This window comes from Hemicordylus capensis, chromosome 2 (genome assembly GCF_027244095.1).
Source record: "Hemicordylus capensis ecotype Gifberg chromosome 2, rHemCap1.1.pri, whole genome shotgun sequence".
Lineage (NCBI taxonomy): Eukaryota > Metazoa > Chordata > Lepidosauria > Squamata > Cordylidae > Hemicordylus > Hemicordylus capensis.
In genome coordinates, this window is record NC_069658.1 from 418,256,452 (window position 1) to 418,276,463 (window position 20,012).

General features: G+C 43.5%; 1 protein-coding gene across 10 annotated transcripts in view; it reads right to left on the bottom strand.

Moving 5' to 3' along the window:
* The window catches only part of ANKFN1 (ankyrin repeat and fibronectin type III domain containing 1), a 376,151-nt gene that overhangs the window by 165,584 nt on the left and 190,555 nt on the right, over nucleotides 1-20,012 (bottom strand). For 5 of the 10 annotated variants that reach the window (XM_053301921.1, XM_053301925.1, XM_053301923.1 and 2 more), the window contains 2 exons: nucleotides 17,024-17,152; nucleotides 14,698-14,813 (listed from right to left, as the gene is read on the bottom strand). The exons of 3 other annotated variants lie outside the window; for them this stretch is intronic. The gene's annotated coding sequence lies outside the window, so the exon portion shown is untranslated. The remainder of the gene's footprint in view (nucleotides 1-14,697; nucleotides 14,814-17,023; nucleotides 17,153-20,012) is intronic. 2 more of the 10 variants (XM_053301928.1, XM_053301924.1) reach the window with 1 other exon arrangement.

The following is a 20,012-nucleotide window of genomic DNA, read 5'->3' on the forward strand; positions in this document are numbered from 1 at the left end:
TAAGCTTCAGCTCATTATTCACAAGCCCTGATTCTCTGTACATAGTGCCAAACTGAATGTGTACAGTGACTTAGATTATATTAAATTTTTTTAAAATATGTGTACAGTGACTTAGATTATATTAATTTTTTAAAAAAAATACCTGTAGCCCCTAAAGGCTGTGGGGTGGGTCTACAAAGATTCCCCCTCCCCTCGCTGGCCTCTAGGGCTTTGCAAGGACCATTTGAGCATGCGTGGCGGCCATTTATATATATTAAAATGGCCCCTGAAAACAAAATGGCTGCCATGCATGCTCAAATGGCATGGCCTAGGGCTTCACAGAGGCCATTTGAGCATGCACAGTGGCCATTTTGTTTTCAGTGGCCATTTTTTTAAAAAAAATAATTTTTAAAAATGGCGCCCCCCTTCAAGTGGTGCCCAGGGCATGTGCCCTGCCTGCCCTACCCTAGATACGCCCCTGATTAGGAGTGGTACTGTACTGTAAGTCAACTATGAGTGGTGGAAAGTTAAAAGCTATGTTTGAGGCATGTATTATAGCTGCTTTCCTCCCAAACACAAAGTAATCTTATATAGATGTAACTAAGAGTTTATTCAGAAACAACTCCATTTTCTCCTTCTCCTTTCCCTCTCTCTTCCTTTCTGACTCCACCCCTGCCCCACTACGGGATCCCCACTGAAACAAATGTTTAAACAAAAAAAACATAAAAGATAATGGATAGAATACAACAAGGCATCTGTGAAATTTTGCCCGGGAGAAAGTGCGCAAAATGCCCTACAGGCTCTCAAGGCAGATTAGAAGGCAGTGGTTGTGACATCATCAAACAACAGACTAATCCTGAAACTCTGCCCTATTTGCATATCTGAAAATTCCAAGTTCCCAACAGCATGCTGGGCCATGTTGCAGAATTCAAATATTCCCACATTTGCTAAGCAACTTGCTGCTTATTTATGCCACAGCAGTACTGAGAGGTCTTAAGTGAGATCAAGAGCATATCGAGCTGATTTTAATTTGGGGTAAACTATTGCTTTATTGGGGATTGTTATCTGTAGCCATGAATATGCAATTTTCACTTCAGAAATAGGAAAATGCAGATATTCATTGCTTCTCTAATTATACCTGTGTGGTCTCAACCTACTCAGGGTATGCTGTCAAAAAGAAAAAGACAAGTGCCCTTGGAGGGATAAGTTGTAATGGAATATTTAGCATCTAGGGCATGGTTTTTGAATTGTGACTGATGTGCTCCCTCTGGATACACCATGTAAAATATTTTCTCATAATGGTTCATTCACATAACTTGCTTCTAGCCAACCAGAAGGGCTGCATCTATCCAGAAGTCATGCTTTAACCACAATCCACTTCCTCTAGAGTAAGCTGACTGAAGTTCCACTACAATCAAAAGGAATCCTCCGGTGCTACTCAGAGTTTGCTCACTAAGAGCCTTTGTTTTGGTTTTGTCAATCTCAGCCCTTAAGCCAGATGCGATCCAGAGGTTGATCAAATATGTCCATATGTATGGGTTAAAAACAAAAGAACTGAAATGGAAATCACATACATTGCCCTTTTTGTTGTTGTTGTTTACATTCTTACAAAATCTCTAAGGGCCAGTTTTATGATTTTGAACATTTGGAGCTGGAACCTGCAGAAAGGAACATTTTGGATGCCCATGTCAAATTGGCTCCTATATTAACAATTCCAAAAATCATTTCCAGAGCTGGATTTCTCCAGAGAGTTGAAGGCTGTAAAGTAATTTAAATGTCATTCTTTTTTTCTTCAAAAAACCCATCTAGTTTTACAGATGCCTAGTAGGGAGGTGCTCAAAACGCAATTGAGCATCCAAATCGCATCACAGTCCCTTTAAAACGGAGGACTTACACAGCCCTTTAACAGGGAGGAGAGCAGGTCCATACCTACTCCTACTCCATTCACCACCACTTCTGTAATTGCGGCACTCTCCCCAGCTATTATTGTGCACCAGCGGGGTGTCTCCCAGCTGCCCCTGCACGACACCAGCATGAATGCGCTGCGGCCATTTGCATGGTCAGGATGTGTAAGCCTTCAGTTTTAAAGGGATTGTGCTGAGATTTGGATGCTGAATCACGTTTCGAGCACATCCCTAGTGCCTAGACATAGACACAGCCTACAACCTCTGTACGCATATCTCTGGTCCAGAACTGATGCATAAAGGGTACTATCAACAGGCTTCTCTCAGCTGCTCTTTGGAGGCCTCTTCTAGCCACTGGGAGATCTACAGTTCACCAAGACTGGTCTGATACTGAGTCGTATAGTAAGTATAGTAATAAAGGGCACAAAAAGTGCTAAAGGGTCTTACTTGTAAGCCTCCATCTTTGCAATCATTAAGTTCATCAAAAATCAAACCTCTGTAGTCTGTGTCAGATTTTTTTAATTTGGGCCCATGCATATAGGACATTCCTGCAGAAAGTTGTTGTATTCAAGTCCCACTGAAAAGAGCATCATTAAAGAATGCTCTTTCCAGGAAGACTACCCTTATGACTGAGGCGAGAACTTCTATGTTGCATGTCTATAATGCCTTTTAAATGTTCAAACAATATCATATGCAAGATCTCAGCAATCTTTACAAGAACCATGCTGGGCTGTTATGACTCCACATTGTGGACAGGGGGCTATGCAAATAGTGGTTTGCTAAAGGTCACCTAATAAGTTTGTGACAGAGGTACGACTGCAGCCAGGGACGTCTATGCTCACACTCTTTGCAACAAAGCTATACCAACTCTTCTAACTATACCTCATAACTAATACTTTGTTAGGACTTAGATATGCACATCTCTCTACTCTGCAAACAAGGACCACATCTCTTCTGTACAGGGCCCAAACACACTTTTGTTATAATTTGAGGTCATTCTTGCAACCAGTCCTCCGGACAGGGGAGTGCTAGCCCAGGTATGGCTGGTTGTGAGAACCGAAGGGTAGCCTGGGTTTGAAACCCAGGCTAAAAGTGAGATATGAGGACGCACACACGCTGCCTATCTCACCTCCTGGTCGTGTGGGTGAGAGGGATGCTGGCAGCTCCTTCCGGGCTGCCAGCAGCCATCTTGCCCATGGAGGTTGGCGGAAGGAATGTTCTGGCAGCTGGGAGGTATCCTAATGCACCACCCACCTTGTGCAGCACATTGTGGGGATCTGGCTGCCTGGCTGCCTTCTCCCTGCCTCCCATTCGCTGTGCAGGTCACCACCACACCAGATATGTGGGTGCACAGAAGCCCGGAAATGGCAAGGATCATGTGGGGGAAGGTAGGTAGGATCCTGCCTTTCCCACAGCCCACCTCAGCCCTAGTGGTCATGTGAGTGATCTTCATATGTGCTAATTTGTAGTACTCCAAGATGCAGCAGGTAGGCTTGGTGGAGGTACTGGGAAATTATTTTATCTGTATATAGCTTCTTTTAAAATGTTCTGATAAAAACCATTTTGAAAAATTACTAATCTGTTCTCTGAAGCAGAGCTTTGTCTGTAACAGGGATTTCCTAATGCGCCTAATGCTTAAAATGTGGTGCTAACATAGGAACATAGGAAGCTGCCTTTTATCAAGTCAGACCATTGATTCATCTAGCCACCCAGTATTGTCTACTCTGACTGACAGTGGTTCTCCAAGGTTTCAGACAAGAGTCTCTCCTGGACCTAGCTGGAGATGCCAAGGATTCAACCTGGGTCCTTCTGCATGCAAAGCAGATGCTTCTACCACTGAGCTACGATCCCATCCCCATCCGGGATCACTATAACTGAAGTGCAGAGTAAAGTACCAATGATGCCAGAAACTATTCTTAACAAAGTCAGAGTCTTCTCAAATAGCAGAGATGCATGAGGAGGGGGCAGTGATTTTTGCTGATCTTTCTGGTTGCTAGGAATGCACTGTACTGTCTAGAAATATGTCCTTGACAAATGGGACATAGGGATGCATGACCCTCAGGGACATATTTCTGGAAGGCACAGAGCACTTCTGCAGACCAGGAAAATCAGCAAAGATTGCTATCCCTGCCCTGCACACACTCCACTGCTCAAGAAACCTCTGGTTGTGAAGATGAAGCCTTTTACTACATCCTTAGTACATTGCTCTGGATTTCAGCCTATGTACTTGACTAGTTGCTCAGGGATCAGTTCCTTTGAGTGCTCAACACAGGAGGCCAGCTGGCTAGTAAAGCACTCAGAGGGCTGAGGTTGTCCCTCTTTAAGTGCATAGAATTTTGGCGGGGAGAAGAGTCCTCGGGGACATATTTTCAGGTAGCATAAAGCACTTTCTGGGGAAAGGGAGGTCCTTGAAATTTGCCCCTACCCCTGAGCCAGCAGGGGAGCTGAGTTAGTTGGACTTTTCAGAAGCAGAGGTACACCTAGGTAATTTTGGAGCCTGGACCTAAAGCCCCCCACCCCCGCCCTGGTCCCTGAAGCAAGTGAAGCATCATCCCCCTACACGTGCACATACTGTGACACAAAGAAGCGAGTCTCACGATCGGTGAGACCCGCCTTCAGAGGGTTTGCGGGGAGAGCAGGCTTAGCCTGCTCTCCTCGCAGACGATCCCCAGACAGCCCAGGGCTGCTGGATTGGCCACCCACACGACTGCTGGCTCCGTCACGGAGTCGGTAGGGGCTGAGCAGATTGGAGGCCGTGGGGCACCCTGGAGAGACCCCCAGGGTTGGAAGGCTTGTTCCCTCCAGGGGTTGTTCCCTCCAGGCTCCCTCCAGGGGTCTCATGTGTTGCCAACGGTGCGGCAATACACGATTTAAAAGACGGGGTTAGCAGAGTGCTTGCTCCGCTAACCTCAGCTAAGGGGAGGGGGAATTAGGAGGGTTTGCTGCCGGGAGCTGTGTGGCTCCTGTGGCAGCAGACAATCAGCAAAAAGTGGGCTAGGCTCCCTTAGCCTGCTTTTTGCTGATTGTGAGAATCTTGAAGGCACAAAGAGCAGCTAAACTCACAAGAATGTAAGGATATAAAACAGGTATATTTGTGCAAATATGCATTAGCAAGAACATTTCAATACACAACTTAACATATTCCCATCCCACATATTTCTTTCTTGACTCTCCCCCTGTCTCTAAAGCACCTGGCACAGGTCATAATCAGATTTGACTGCCGCGTGCAGTGTGGGTCAGCAGCAGCTACTACCCAGGACAGATTTGGGGGTCCCCAGGGGGTGTGGAGGCCCTGGATTTTGGCCCCGAAGTCCAGGGGTAAGAGCACCACTGTTCAGAAGCACTGGTGCTTCTCTCATTACACTGGTGCTTTGTTAGTCAGGATGTCAGCCCCTAATTTCTTTTTTCAGAATTATTTGTCAAACTATAAGAAGGATGTGAAACCCAATTTCAGGCCTCTGGGGAATATTTAAGAAAAGAAACAAGAGTGGGAAGGTGTGAGTGACAATGAGAGAACAGCAAGACGAGAAAACCCAAAGAGAGTGGGAGTAAGAAACAAAAATATATCAGGATAATACTGAAGAGTCTGAGGCTGTCTAGTTTCATCTCTGTGTGAACAGCCAGCATGGTGTAGTGCTTAGAGTGCTGGACTAGGACCGGGGAGACCCAAGTTCAAATCCCCATTCAGCCATGATACTAGCTGGGTGACTCTGGGCCAGTCACTTCTCTCTCAGCCTAACCTACTTCACAGGGTTGTTGTGAGGAGAAACTCAAGTATGTAGTACACCGCTCTGGGCTCCTTGGAGGAAGAGCGGGATATAAATGTAATAACAACAACAACATCATCTCATACACAATCTTTGGGTCAGTTTTCTTGTCTCTCCAGTAGCAGAAATCTGGGCTACTATGATAAGAATGAACTGATGATTTTTGGAATGTGTGATAAGGAGGGGCGTGCCGGGAACAATGAACAATGAAATTACTGTACTCTGAAGAGCCTACATGTGTGGATGGGACCATAATGTATCTTGTCTAGAAGAACCATGATTGGTCCTTCTAGGGGGGGAGGATGCTCAGTTTACAAGAACCTGTGTATAACTAGATATTAACATAGAGATAAGAATGAGTATATAATATATTACCATCATTTTGTGGGGTGCTTCACTCATCACCTGTGTGTGTGTTAGGTGAAGGCCCGGCCGTGATTCTCATTACCTAAAAAAGTGCTTTGAATCTGATGGAAAGGGTGTTGGCTTCTATCTAGAAAGAGCCTAGAGTGTTGTATTTCCACTCCACAGACCAAACCACCTGAAACAGGCCCTGCACGGCAGCTGCTTCACATGCTAACTGAAGCATATAAAGAAGCATACTGTATGAACTGCCACTATTCCACAGATTCCATACCATTAATCTGTGGCCATTGATGGTGGTAGCATGGAGAAGTGCTACATGATGGTTATGATCTTAATTGGTAAAGAAGTTGACATGGAGACACTGCATGAAGGATGCTTCAGGTGACATCCAGGTGAAAACCATAACATATAGACTGGCCCTTCAAGTGGCTATGGGAGGTGGGGAGAGCCTACCCCTTGAGGAAATGAACCATAACACAGGAGGAACACTCCTCTTCCTTGGAATGTTCCTGTGTAGGGGTTGTTCTGAAAGAAGAAACTCCCTTCCATATGCTGGGGAGCCAGCATAGTGTAGTGCTTAGAGTGTTGGACTAGGACCAGGAAGACCTGAGTTCAAAACCCCATTCAACCACGAAACTCACTGGGTGACTCTGGGCCAGTCATGTATCTCTCAGCCTAACCTACCTCACAGGGTTGTTGTGAGGATAAAAATAACCATGTATTATCAAAATAGCCTCTGAGCTCCTTGGAGGAAAAGCAGGATATAAGTGTAAAAATAAAATAAAATAAAATAATAAATACTACCTGCTCAGAATTGAACACTGTGCAGGAAGCAGCCTGCCTGTGAGTGCCATACAATGATCCCTTTGGGTAATGGCTGCAGGATTTCTGATGGGACAAAGGAGACTGTATATGCTCAGTCCCCAAACTAGGGAATACCAAGGATACTTGGGGTGTTAGGGATGTGCATGGACCAAGGTGGTAAGGTTCGTGCACTGGTTCAGCACATGCATAGACACTGTTTGCATCATCAGCATGGTACCGCTGACCATGCAAATGGTGACCGTGCATGAGCAGATGCTATGTGTGTGCTGGCACTGTGTCCCCTCCCCATGGTGCCGAACCAGTGCACAAACCTTGGTTCATGCACATCCCTATTGGGTGTGAGACAGTAAAGATTGAATGGGATAGGAACTGGGATGCAAGAGTCAGGAAAGATTCCTATTGAGTGGTTTTGTCATAATATGAGCATTTCACAACAGGAAAGCCTGAGAATGTTTTTATGAAATACATTAGAAGAGTGGTGGATTTAGGAACAGTGGCACCTATTGGCTCATCAGCTTTGGCCCTCCTGCAGAGTTGGCCTACAACTCCCATTATCCCTGACTACTGCCCACTGTGGCTGGAGATGCTGGGAGCTGTAGTCCAAAAACAGTTGGAGGGCCAAAGTTGAGCATCCCTAATCTACAGCAAGAAAGGAAAGATAATTAAACATGGGAGGAGCTATGCAATATAGGTCCTTTCCATATTATCATAGGCGGAACTGGGGGGGGGAGGCAGGGCACGTGCCCTAGGCGCCACTGAGGGGGGGGCGCCATGCCAGTTCCTGCCACCCTCACCCCATTGCCCACCTGCCCAGCCCCAGGGCCCCTCAGCTACTTGCCTCATCGGAGCAGCCTGCAAACTGCAGAGCTCTTCTCTCCTCGCCTCTCAGCTGATCGGCGGGTGGGCGGGGCTTCCAAAGAGGCCTCCCAGTAGGCCTCCCTGAAGCCTGAACTCAGCAGGCCCCAGCAAGCCAGGAAGGAGGCTGGCAGAGCTCCCTGCAGCAGACCCTCCCTGCAGCAGACCAGACCATCCAGCACAGCTTTTGCAGGTAGGCTGTGAATTCCTTTTTGTGGTTACCCCCATATATAGGGATCTCTGCTTGCCATAGGGCTTTGATATGGGTGGTGGGGCAAGACTGAGAAGTCTCTGAATATTTAATTTAAAACAGACTGGAAAATGTGCTGGCTTTAAAAACAAAAACTATCTAAAAAGGCCTATAAGTGGCTTGTTTCAGGGCAGAAAATTACAAAAACTTCTGGAAGAAATATTCATTCATTCATTCATTTATAAATGCACTTATGTTCAAGTTGTTTTGCAACTCAGAAGGTCTGAGTGAGAACTGTGAAGCATATGTTGTGATTTTATTTTATTTTATTTTTCTTGTGTGTGAACTGCTCCCCAATAACTTGCAGGGACTTCAGGGTAAATCTGGCCAACATGTGAATGCAGCACCTCCATTCCAGAGGAGATGTGTGTTAAAGGGCTTTAAAAGCCTTGTGTGAAAAACCTCCTGGAATCAAACTTTACTGAATTTGTTCAGAATTCTGAGAAAACAAACATAGGCTCACCCTGCATGGTTGAAAGTCTCCTTTGCTAATCTGCAGCGAGGGAGCCATTTTAATAATTAGCGTTGCTAGTGTGTTCTAGGCATTAAAAGTAGCACAAATATATAGTACTCAATGTATATCACTATATACTGTGAAGTGTGCATGTGTGTATTCAGTGGAATGTATTTCCAGGCAGCATACTTATTTTGAAATATCAGACTTAAATCCTTGGGGGCCTGGGGTGTGTGGAGGCCCTGGACTTTGAGGGGCTGGGGGCCCATTTTAAAATCTCATCTTGGCCCATTCCAACCTTGCTATGCCCCTGGCGGTCACTACACATGGGTTTCTGCACAACACCTGCACAGAAGAAACTTCCATGTAGAAAATGTGTCTCTTGTAAATTGACCCTGAATTTTCCATCCATGACTGGGATATCTGAGAGTTAAAGTCAATAATAAAAGAACAGCACACTGCTTGTGACAGGAAGGGGCAAATCACAATGATTTCTTAGTCTGGCAGGGGCTGGTTTTGGCCCTGGCAGAACTTGGCTGTCTGCTCCTGTTGCAAATTCCTCTGTCTAGTGTGGCAAACAAATGTATCCTCCTCCCTCTTGGTGTCAAAGTAAGCACTAGTGTGGTGAATGCACATATACCCCATCATGAGCCAACAGTCATCATAAGACAAAGGCTGGCAGGAATCATTCACTGGTTTATAGACACACACACACACACACACACACCACCACCTTCTTCTTCCCCTATTTTGCTAGTGGCTATTTGGGCAGGTGATCCTCTAGGACAAAGTCATGTTTTTAAAAAAAGAATGAGATGAGACAGAGAAAATGACACTTGGAATCCTCGCATAACTCCTGACTGTTGTTCTAGGTCTTTTACAGAGATGGCTCATGTTTTCAGGTTTTGATCAACAACCATGTCTAGATGGTACAGTGTTCCTTTTAACAAGGATTTCCAAATATTGTTGACTACAAGTCCCATCATTCCTGTTTGGACAGGGGCGCAATTTCAGTGCTTGCCCTAGGCGCTATTTCCCCTAGTTACGCCTCTGCATATTATTAATAAACTCTTAACACTTCTTACTAGGTATGTGTGAATCGATTCGGGTACAAATCAATTTGCACCTGAATCTAGCTGATTTGGGTGATTTAGAGACAGAACAAATTGCCCCTGTGATCAATTGGCTAGATTCGGGTCCAAATCGAATCGCTCCATGTTTGATGCAAATCGATATGAGAGTCAGATTAGTCCTATTCATTTCCCCAGATTCCCAACTTTCTTTCTTTTCTCTCTCTCTTTCTTTTTTTAAAGCTAAGCGCTAGCCCTTGTAGAAGTGGACTTATGGAGCAAAATGTGTGGTCACTATTTTTCAAATGTTTGTATTCTTTGGTGTATAATAACTTTCCCTCAATGAATCCCTATGAGGATTCATTACACACCTTCATTTCTTCTATTCATGTTGACTGTCTTTGGACAGTGCCAACTGTCAACTGCCATGTGCCAACTACACCCCTCTCCCACCCACAAGGCAGTGGGGTTCTACTCAGTTTATGTTCTAGGAACTTTTTCAAATGTTTAGACTCTTTGGTATCTAATAACCGTTCCTCATAATGAATCCCTATGAGGATTAATTACACACCAAAGAGTCTAAACACCTCAAAAATTCCTAAAATATAAACTGAGTATGTAGTGGCTTGTGGGTTGGGGGGTAGTTGGCACATAGGATGCCACTAATTCCCCACCCCCACCCGCAAAGCAGTGAGGTCAAAATCAACAGAAGAAATGAAGGTGTGTAATGGAGACACCAAAGAATCTAAACACTTCAAAAATTCCTAAAGAATACACTGAGTACCCCAGTGTGTGTGGGGTGGGGTGGTGATGGTGTAGTTGACACATGGCAGTTGACAGCTGGCACTGTCCAGTGACAGCCAAAGTGAACACAAGAAATGAAGGCATATAATGAATTATCATAGGGATTCAATATGAGGAAAAGTTATTAAATACCAAATAATCTAAACACTTCAATATTCCTTAAAAATAAACTGAGTACCCCACTGCCTTGCAGGTCTGTGTGTGGGTGGGGTGTTGTTGGCACATGGCAGTTGACAGTTGGCATTATCCAATGACAGTCAAAATGAACAGAAGAAATGAAGGTGTGCAATGAATCCTCATTGGGATTCATTATAAGGAAATTTATTATACACCAAAGAATCCAAACACTTGAAAAATAGTGACTGCACATTTTGCTCCGTAACTCCACTTCTACAAGGGCTGGAGCTTAGCTTTTTAAAAAAATTAAAGCTGGGGATCCATGCTAGGGTTAGGTTAGGGTGACTTCAAATCCCTAATATTTCCTATGGGAGAAATATACAAAATCAGTAAAAACTAAAAAAAACCCACCATTAAAAATCAACCAAGTGCCCCACAGCCTTGAAATCTGGGTGGTAGGTGGTACTCATGGGGAACTACTAACCAGTCAAATTTGGTGCCCACAGGACCTTTATAAGTGGTTTGAATAGATCCAAATCCAAATTGAATCAAATCAAATCCAAATAGAATCTGGAGTGATTTGGAGGGACAGATTCAGATTCACAAAACAAATCAGGGTGATGCAATCTGGGCACAAATCGAATCAAAAAAATCAATTTGTTCACATCCCTGCTTCTTACTAGGGCATTCATTTGAAGCCTGTTCCAATGTCCATAGCACAATTTCCCATCCCATAATAATACATGGAGAAGAGATAGATATAGTGACAATTACAACCGTACTCTATGCTGATGTTGTTTTAAAGTGAGATATGCCATGTTTTTCACTGCTGGAGAGGGGAAATGTGAGGAAAGTCCTTAAAAAGAGAAGGAAGAGTTGCTAAATTATCTATGGACAGTGAGAGGATAATTTTGTTGATAGTTGCTGCCACTTAAAAAAAAATACTGCTGCAAATGTACACCAGGAGAGTACAAAAATCCTTCACACACACCACACCCCCACACACATTTATAAAATAAGCAAATAAAATTTTGGTTTGAAAACAATGCAAAAAATATTGCTGGACTTGAGAAAAAAGATAGCAGTAGTGTCATTGTTCAAGATAATGCCAGGACAGTTATCCAGTTGATGACCTTGCATACAATTGTTTTGAAAAGAATAGTAGTAGACGTGTTCCGCAGAGCAATGAGAGCAGTTTTGAGTTGCCCGTGCTGCTGTGGGCTTCTAAGAAAGTGCCAGCAGTCTTGTGCAAGAACACAAATACTTAAAGTTGTGCACCTGCACTTTGGGGGCACTACTTTCATTGGAAATAATACAAGTACTGCTCCCAAAATGCAGGTGTGCTGCTTTGAGTATTTGCGCTCTTGTGCAAGACCTACAGCACTTCCTTAGGAGCCTGAAGCAGCACAGTCAGCTCAGAATCACCCTCAGTATGCTGTGGAACATGTTGGCCAGTGTTCTCCTAGCAAAAAGATTCAGTGGTTTGAGGGAAGGGGAAAGATGATTATCTACAATGGAAGCAATTGCTGAGGGATTACCACCTGGATAATTCACAGCAAGTTTTTTTTTAGTTATTATGCATTCCCTGCATGGAAAACTATTAGTCTGGAAAGGTCCTTTGATTGTGAACCTTCACAATCAGCCTGTTTCCAATAGCTGTTCCTGGTCTCTCCTCTGTGACTCTGTGTGTGTCTGTGTGTCTGTGTGTGCACGCGCATGTGCGTGCGCACGCTTTAGATTGTGAGCCCCATTAGGACAGGAAATAATTTCCTTATATCTTTTCTATGTTAAACCACTTAAGGGATTTTTTTTGCTGAAAAGCATTATTATTATTATTATTATTATTAGTCATCACCATCACCATCACTAGCCAACTGGTACACATAGCATACACATAGCCAACAGGGATGTACAAAATATCATTGAGAAATGTTCCTAGCTTTATCAAAACTCCTGGTTTCCCTCAAAAGTCTCTGGATGTTTCACTTGATCCCAGAAATTTACTTTGAATTTAACTTTAAACAAAATCTGATGAGAAGCTATGTGCAAAATCCCCCTGAGAGATTTTATGAGTCTCATTGAAACTTTTTTGGCTTCCCTCAACATTCTTTGGATGTTTTGCATGAGGAAGAATCCCAAGTTTTTTCTTTTTATTTTGCTGTGGGCAAAGTTTTGTGTCATGATAGGTAGTGTTCTTATTATATACTGCACTGTGCCTCCTGTAAAACATTAAACACTCACATTTCAGTGAAACATGTAATGACAGAGGAAGTCCCTCACAATTCCTGTTTTCTTCCTTTTTATTGTATAAAGCAAAAACTCACACATTTCACTGTAGGTCACTCAGATGTTCCCCACAGTCATGTTTGTTACGGCTGAAGCAGCTTTGTAACCAGGGGCGTAACTAGCTACAATTGAACAAGGTGGTGGTGGGGATGGGGGGGCGGGTGCATGGGTCCTTGAGGGAGGAGGACCCACTGACTAGATGACAGTTAGCTCTTTTGCTCTCCCCCTCACACCTCTCTGAAGAAGATGGCAAGAGCTGCAGGGGCCCATCTTCACTTTTCATCCCAGGACCAGCTCAATTTGCTACTTCCCTACCTGTAGCAGGGTGCCCAAAGTTCTTAAACCTTAGTCATGTACACCAACACTGGCATTTAAGAGAGTGCCTTCTTCTTCGTCAACCTCACCGCCTTTCAAGATCATCTGGGGAGGTCCGGTTGAGGTAGCCAACAGCTCGGTTGGTGGCGACTCAAATCCGGGCCTTTTCTAGAGTTGCCCCGGGACTCTGGAACTCACTTTCTAATGAAATTAGAGTCTCCCCTTCTCTGAATGTTTTCAAGAAGGAACTAAAAACATACCTGTTTAGTCAGGCTTTTAGTTCATAGTTTTAAAGTTTCATTTTTAGAGTTTTATTATGTTTTATATTGTTTTAATTATGTTAATGATTTAATGGTTTTTATATTGTGGAACCACCCAGGGACTTTTGTATAGGGCAGTATATAAATGTACTAAATTAATTTAAAATGATGGTTCTTTCCCCTACCTGCTCAACAACACACCCTCTGTTGCCACTTCTCCCTTTGCCAAAATTACCCCCAGATATTTCCCCACTTTGTTCTTCTTCTCCCTTTCCTCCCTAACGGCTTCTATTTATTCCCTACCTTCAGCCAGTAGCTAAACTCCTGCTTCTTCTTTGCCCTTTACAGGCTGGCATATTATGCTCAGCTCCCTCTGACATAAGCATTGTCCTCTTTCATCGGCTGCTGTTTTCTGACTGGACCCTCCAGGAGCTTCAGGTGGGCTCACCAGCTACCACTGGGCCACCCCTCCCCCCGTTCTATACCATGCATTCACGGATACAAAGGCTTGCTATAGCTAAAGCCTAGCCACAGTCAACACTAGGTGGTGCAGTGTGCCAATGCACAGGAGGCTTTCATCTCTGGAGACCTCAGATAATACCCAGCTTGGGTCACTGCTTAAATGAGGTGATCTGGGCATAGTCCCTAGCAGCTCCTTGTGCTCATTATGGCGCTTCATCTTTCACAGTGCAGTTATCAGCGCAGGTCAAATTGCTGGGACATCTGCAGAACTCAGCAGGAGGGCACGCATTCCAGTTGCTCATATGCTAATTGCATTTAGCCACCCGGCTCTCTTGGTGCCTCTCCCTTTTGTTAAGAATTAATGCCATGATGGCAATAAAGGGGTGATAACGGTGATAAATATTTCAGTAGCTTGACGGACTGCAGAAACCTTACACTACCAGGGATGGGGGCGGCGGTGGGGGGACCTGCATGCTGCAGTTCCTATCATTATTAGCCTAATTTAGCACGAATCAGCAAGTCTCTTGATACTCATAAAAATCATACACCACAAAGCATCACACCTGAGGCATCATTCTGTTCATCCCTGAATAACATTTGCATAGCCTTTGCCAATGGGTATGTGCTCCCGATGTAGACTTCTTATCGGAGAGTATATTCTCATGAGTTAAAGCTGTAATCTAACCATGCCTCTATCTTTCCCATGACAGTCTACACAATTTTCTAACTCATATTATAGAGAGCGATTGTTATGCATGTGTCGATCCACACGTGCCTGTGTCAGTCCAGATATACATGCAGGACAAGTCAAGTTGGTGCATGGACTGTCACCTTAGTAAGGCTCTGTGAAAGATGCATGCACAACAGGTAGAAGGACACCACACAACATTTCAACAAGGTCCACCTATTTACTAAACGTTTTCTTTTTTGTTTTCTCCTATCAGCTAGAGAATGGGCATGTTAGATAATTAAATTTCACTCACCAGTTTAGTAGGATAAGACTGAAGAGGAGCAAGTTGTTGGTGATTGTCCACTATTTTCATTCAATAAAAATCTTGTGGTTCAGCTTCTGGGCAGAGAGTGTGTGCAAACCTTTTCCCTATACAGAGTGAATGATGAAAAAACATACAACTCTCTATGAGCAATTGCTGAAGTTGAAGATCACCAACCAAAAAAGCTTTATACATGCAAAGGAGAATGACAACGAAAAAGAAAAAGCCCTAGCAGCAACACAAGGAAATATAAATATGAATGCAACTGGATTCTTTAGCAGTTTGTACGGTCTTGGCACTGTAGCTAACACCTAGTATCAAAGAGTCTTGTTTGCGTTGTCAAGGAAGCCCCTGGCTATATGATGCTATATGCTGTTATCCTGCTCTCTCTCTCTCTCTCTCTCTCTCTCAGATCAGCCCAGAAAGCAAGGAGAAAAAAAGTAATTGTTGCCCAGAGTAAACAAACCCAGAATTGTAATCAACTGCCACTCAGACTGATCAAATAGGCATTAGGGTAGCCATTTAAAAAACAATTAGTTTTATATGAAATCCATAAGAGGGAAACAAATCCGAGTCCAGCGTTTGGTCCAGCAGTTCATGATCACATCTGATGAAGTGATCTCTCATTCGCCAGGCTTCCAATACAGCTGTCTGCAATCACAGCAACAAAAGCAACAGCCACATCCATAGCTCTGGGACATCTGCAACATCATAGGAAAGCTCCCAGCCAGCACTAAACAGGTTAGCATTCAAAAGGTTATGAAATCTGTCCACATAAACCAAAACAAGGCAGCTCCAATTTTGAGTAAATTTAAGCTGTAGCAAAGCCTCAAGCACATCTTTTGCAGCATCTTAAACTATGGAATAAAAATGCTTTTTACAAGATGAGCAATTCAAAAGATTAAAAAGAGAGAAAAGAACTGAATCTCCCATCCAAAAAAATTTACAAAAGTGCAGAATGCTAAAAATACAGCTACATGCTTTATCGAAGATAAAAATGAACAAACATCGTACTATATGTTTCTGGTTCATTTCTGGTTCATTTCAGCCAACCATAAGAGTCCTATTAAGCACCTAGCAACAGAATAAAATTAAGAGAGCCTTTAGGACATTCATTTCATAACCTGCCATTTTCAATTGTCTCCAACATTGTTTATAATGCTCATGTGTATTTTCCATGGCTTAGTTATGCAAGATTATAAATGCAGTATTGGTTATGTGAAATCATTTGGATAATGGCTGAGATCCTATGAAATGCAGAGCAACTCCATCCCTTCAGTGCCCTCGGAAACATTTCCTACAGATACATATAGGAATGTCCAGAAATAGAAATATGATCCACACTTTTTGATCGTACTGACCAGAATGTATGCTGACAAACTGAGGTGACTGTAAATAATATTTACAAGTACATCTCTGAGTGGTCAGACATTCACAAACTTTGACTGAGATTGTCAGCATTCATTACTGAAAATCAACTTTCACCAAAATTTCAGACACCCACAAAATATATATGAGCAGCTCCCTGCATTAAGTCTCTACACATCCCCGCAATAAGCCATAGCAACGTTCTTTACAAGAAGAATGTAACCATATCAAAATATATTTTAAAATGTCTTATACTCGTTCTGATTGTTGTTGGAAATGTGGCACTTGAAGTGCAGATAGCCAATGTGCCTATATGGAAGAAATCCCCATACTGGAAATCTGTAATAAATGTGAAATGCATCATTCTGAATGTGATTTGCCATGTGATCCTTTGGAAAATCTGCCTGGCTGCTTAAGTAGTAGTAGTAAGAAAGATTGTGGAAGAGTCGGATGTGGGATTGATAATGAATGTATGGATACTAGCAAAGATGGAATGAGCCTCTCTGAAACTCCAACAGTATACAGCTGGATTTAGTTTGCCACTTAGCTCAACAAGTCAAACTGACACATTCAGTAAACGTGTGTAAAGGAAAACAAAGGATCAAATCAACAATTCTCAGCTAAAATGGATGTTATTTATTCAGTTTAGATCTCCTTTCATTACTGTAATGTTTCAATTTTGTTTTGCTTGTCTTTGTAATATTAATGTAATTTTTATGTAACTACAGATACTTATGTAATCACAAATTAAGTAATTATTAAAAGCTCTGAAATCAACCAAAGGTCTCCAAAATTCTAAGCCTATTGTTCCTTCTCCGCTTGCCCTTTGCCTGTTCCAGTAGAAATGGCTGTTGTCAGAATTTTCCATTTGGTCATCAACAATATCATTCTATAGAGCAGGGTAAAGTAGCATGGTAAACACCTTTCTTCAATAAAACTGGTGACTTACCCCAAGATCAAATACAGCCACAATTGCTTTGCTCTCATTCTTGTGACTAGTTCTGCATGTATCTTGTGCTGAATGAAAAATGGTGCATGCAGATGTCACACCAGGTGCCGTCTTGGAAGAGGCATTCTCCTGTGTGAATGAAGGGGGAATGTGTCTTCTAAGATGATGTCCGCCATTTGCAACTTCTAAATTATATTCAATAATTAACCATAAATACCCATGGTTAATAATTATTAACCAATAATTAACCATAAATATAAATAAATATCCATCTTATTTATTTATTATGTCTCTGTGTAAACCGCCCTGAGCCATTTTTGGAAGAAAGGTATAGAAATCAAATAAATAAAATAATAATAATAAATAACTACTTTTAAAACATTATTGTGCCCTGCTTAATTAGGGTGCTCTTTTAGTCAATTTATAGTTGATGGTTGTAGCCCTAGATGATGATGATGATGATTGGCCGATGATTATTATAGGCTCTTGTAGTTCTTCAGCAATAGAACAGCTGTGGGTCCACATGAAGCCTTCAGCAGTCCTACACTGAAGACTTCTTTCTTCAGCAGAACAGGCACAGATGGGGAAGCAGGAGCAATTTTTGCTTCTCTCCCTTCCCTCCAAAAGCCCTTTATAACTGTATAAATCTGTTCCTGTGGGCTTCATGACCTGCAGGAACAGGTTCATACAAGTGGACAGGGCTTCTGTAGAGAGGGGAGAGATGTGTAAATCACTCCCCCTCCATGCCTGGTCCACTATAGAAAGAAGCCTTCAGCACAGGGATGCTGGCTTCTTGCAGACCCAAAGCCCCCAGAAGCCCTCCTTCCATTGTTGGAGGGCTGTGGATCATTCATTCATTCGATTTCTATACCGTCCTTCCAAAAATGGCTCAGGGTGGTTTACATAGAGAAATAATAAATAAATAAGATGGATGGATCCCACAGGGCTCACAATCTAAAAGAAACATAAGATAGACACACAGCAACAGTCACTGGAGGTACTGTGCTGGGGGTGCATAGGGCCAGTTACTGTCCCCCTGCTAAATAAAAAGAATCAAGACGTTCAAAGGTGCCTCTTTGCCAAGTTAGCAGGACCCACAGCTGTTCTACTGCTGAAGAACTACAACAGCCTATAATAATCATTGGCCAATAATAACCATCTCATTAAGGTTGGACTCCCAGTCACATCCCACCCCGCAATGGTGAAGGGCCTGTTAGGATGGTCCGCCTGAGAAGGTTATTGGATCCTATAGGATTCCAAGAAGCCTTGGAAGGATTTGGTGTTAGCTCTGCCAGTGATCCTGTTGATGACCTGGTGGAGAACTGGAATAGCAAACTCACCAGGGCAGTAGACATGATCGCTCCTATGCATCCTCTCCTACCTGCTTCAAAACTGGCCCCTTGGTATATGGGATAACTACAGGAGCTGAAGCGGCAAGGTAGACGACTAGAGTATAAGTGGAGAAAGACTTGACTCTAGTCCAACAGATTACAACATAGAGTGCATTTGAAGATCTATGCTCACTCAGGCAACACCTGCATCAAAGAATTTATTCTTTTCTGCCTGTATTGCATTTGCAAGCTAATGTCCAGTGGAGTTGTTCAGGGTTGTGAGAGGGCTAGTACATGCACTTCCTCCCTTGAATCAGAATCTGGAACCATCAGTTACCCATTGTGACTTTTTAATGAGTTTTTTGTGGATATAATATCTTGTATCCTAGCTGATTTAGACTCAGACCCCACAATTACTGAAGTATCTGATGTACGAGTGTCCAGCAACTCCTCTTACGGTTGGATCAGTTTAAGTTTGTGACTCCTGAGGATGTTGACAAGCTGCTTGGAACAGTACAGCCTACCACCTGTTCGCTTGGCCCTTATACTTTTAGGTAGGTGGGTTGTTGTAGAAGGCCTGGTAGATATTATAAATGCTTTTCTGAGGGAGGGCAGGATATCTCCTTATCTTAAGGAGGAAATAATAAGAACTCTTCTGAAGAAGCCTGCGTTGGATCCCTCTGTGTTAAGCAGCTATACGCCTGTCTCCAACCTTCCATGGCTGGGCAAGCTAATTGAGAGGGTGGTGGACTCCCAGCTCCAGACAGTCTTGGAGGGAACTGATTATCTAAACCCATTTCAAACTGGCTTTCGGCAGACTGTGGGGTAGACATTGCCTTGTTTGGCCTGATGGATGGTCTCCAATTGGGAATTGACAGAGTGAGTGCGTCAGCAATCTGGCCACCCAGAAGGGAAGTCCAGGAAAATAGACCACAATACAAACTGGGCTGCAGAAACGAAACACGGCTTGGAATAGCTCTTTATATCAGGCTCGGGCTGAAAGCTGTCGACATGAAGGTTGACAAATGTTGTCTTCCAGCAGCTAACAGAAAGCTGCTGACGTGCTTTATAGACCAAGCTGATAACTCTCAGCTGGCAGGGATTCAAGGCTTATCAGCCCTCTGCAAGAGGCGTTTACTCCTCCTGATAGTTTCCAGCTGTGCTCTCCGCCTTGTGACATGCCGTTGCTGTGAAGTCAGTGGGGGTTGCCAGCACAGATCATCCTCCAGTCTGTCTATCGCTGTCTCTGCTGCCCCAGACTGCTGTGCCTGCTCTGAAACATCAGCCGGACCTTCCTCAGCCGTCTCTTGGGAACTGACAGCTGGGCTCTGCCCCTCAGGCACCCCTGCATCAGCTGAAAGGCTGTCAGCCTCCCCTTCCTCCTCGCTATCTGAGATCGAGGGCGTGACAGTGTGACTCTGTTGGTACTTTTGATCTCTCGGCAGCTTTTGATACTGTTGACCATAGTATCCTTCTGGAGTGTCTGAGGGGGTTGGGGGGTAGGAAGCATTGCTTTGCAGTGGTTCCACTATTACCTTTCATGCAGATTCCAGCTGGTGTCCCTTGGAGAAGGTTGCTCTTTAAAATGTGAATTTTATATGGCTTCCCTCAGGACTCCATACTGTCTGCAATGTTTTTTAACATCTACATGAAACCAC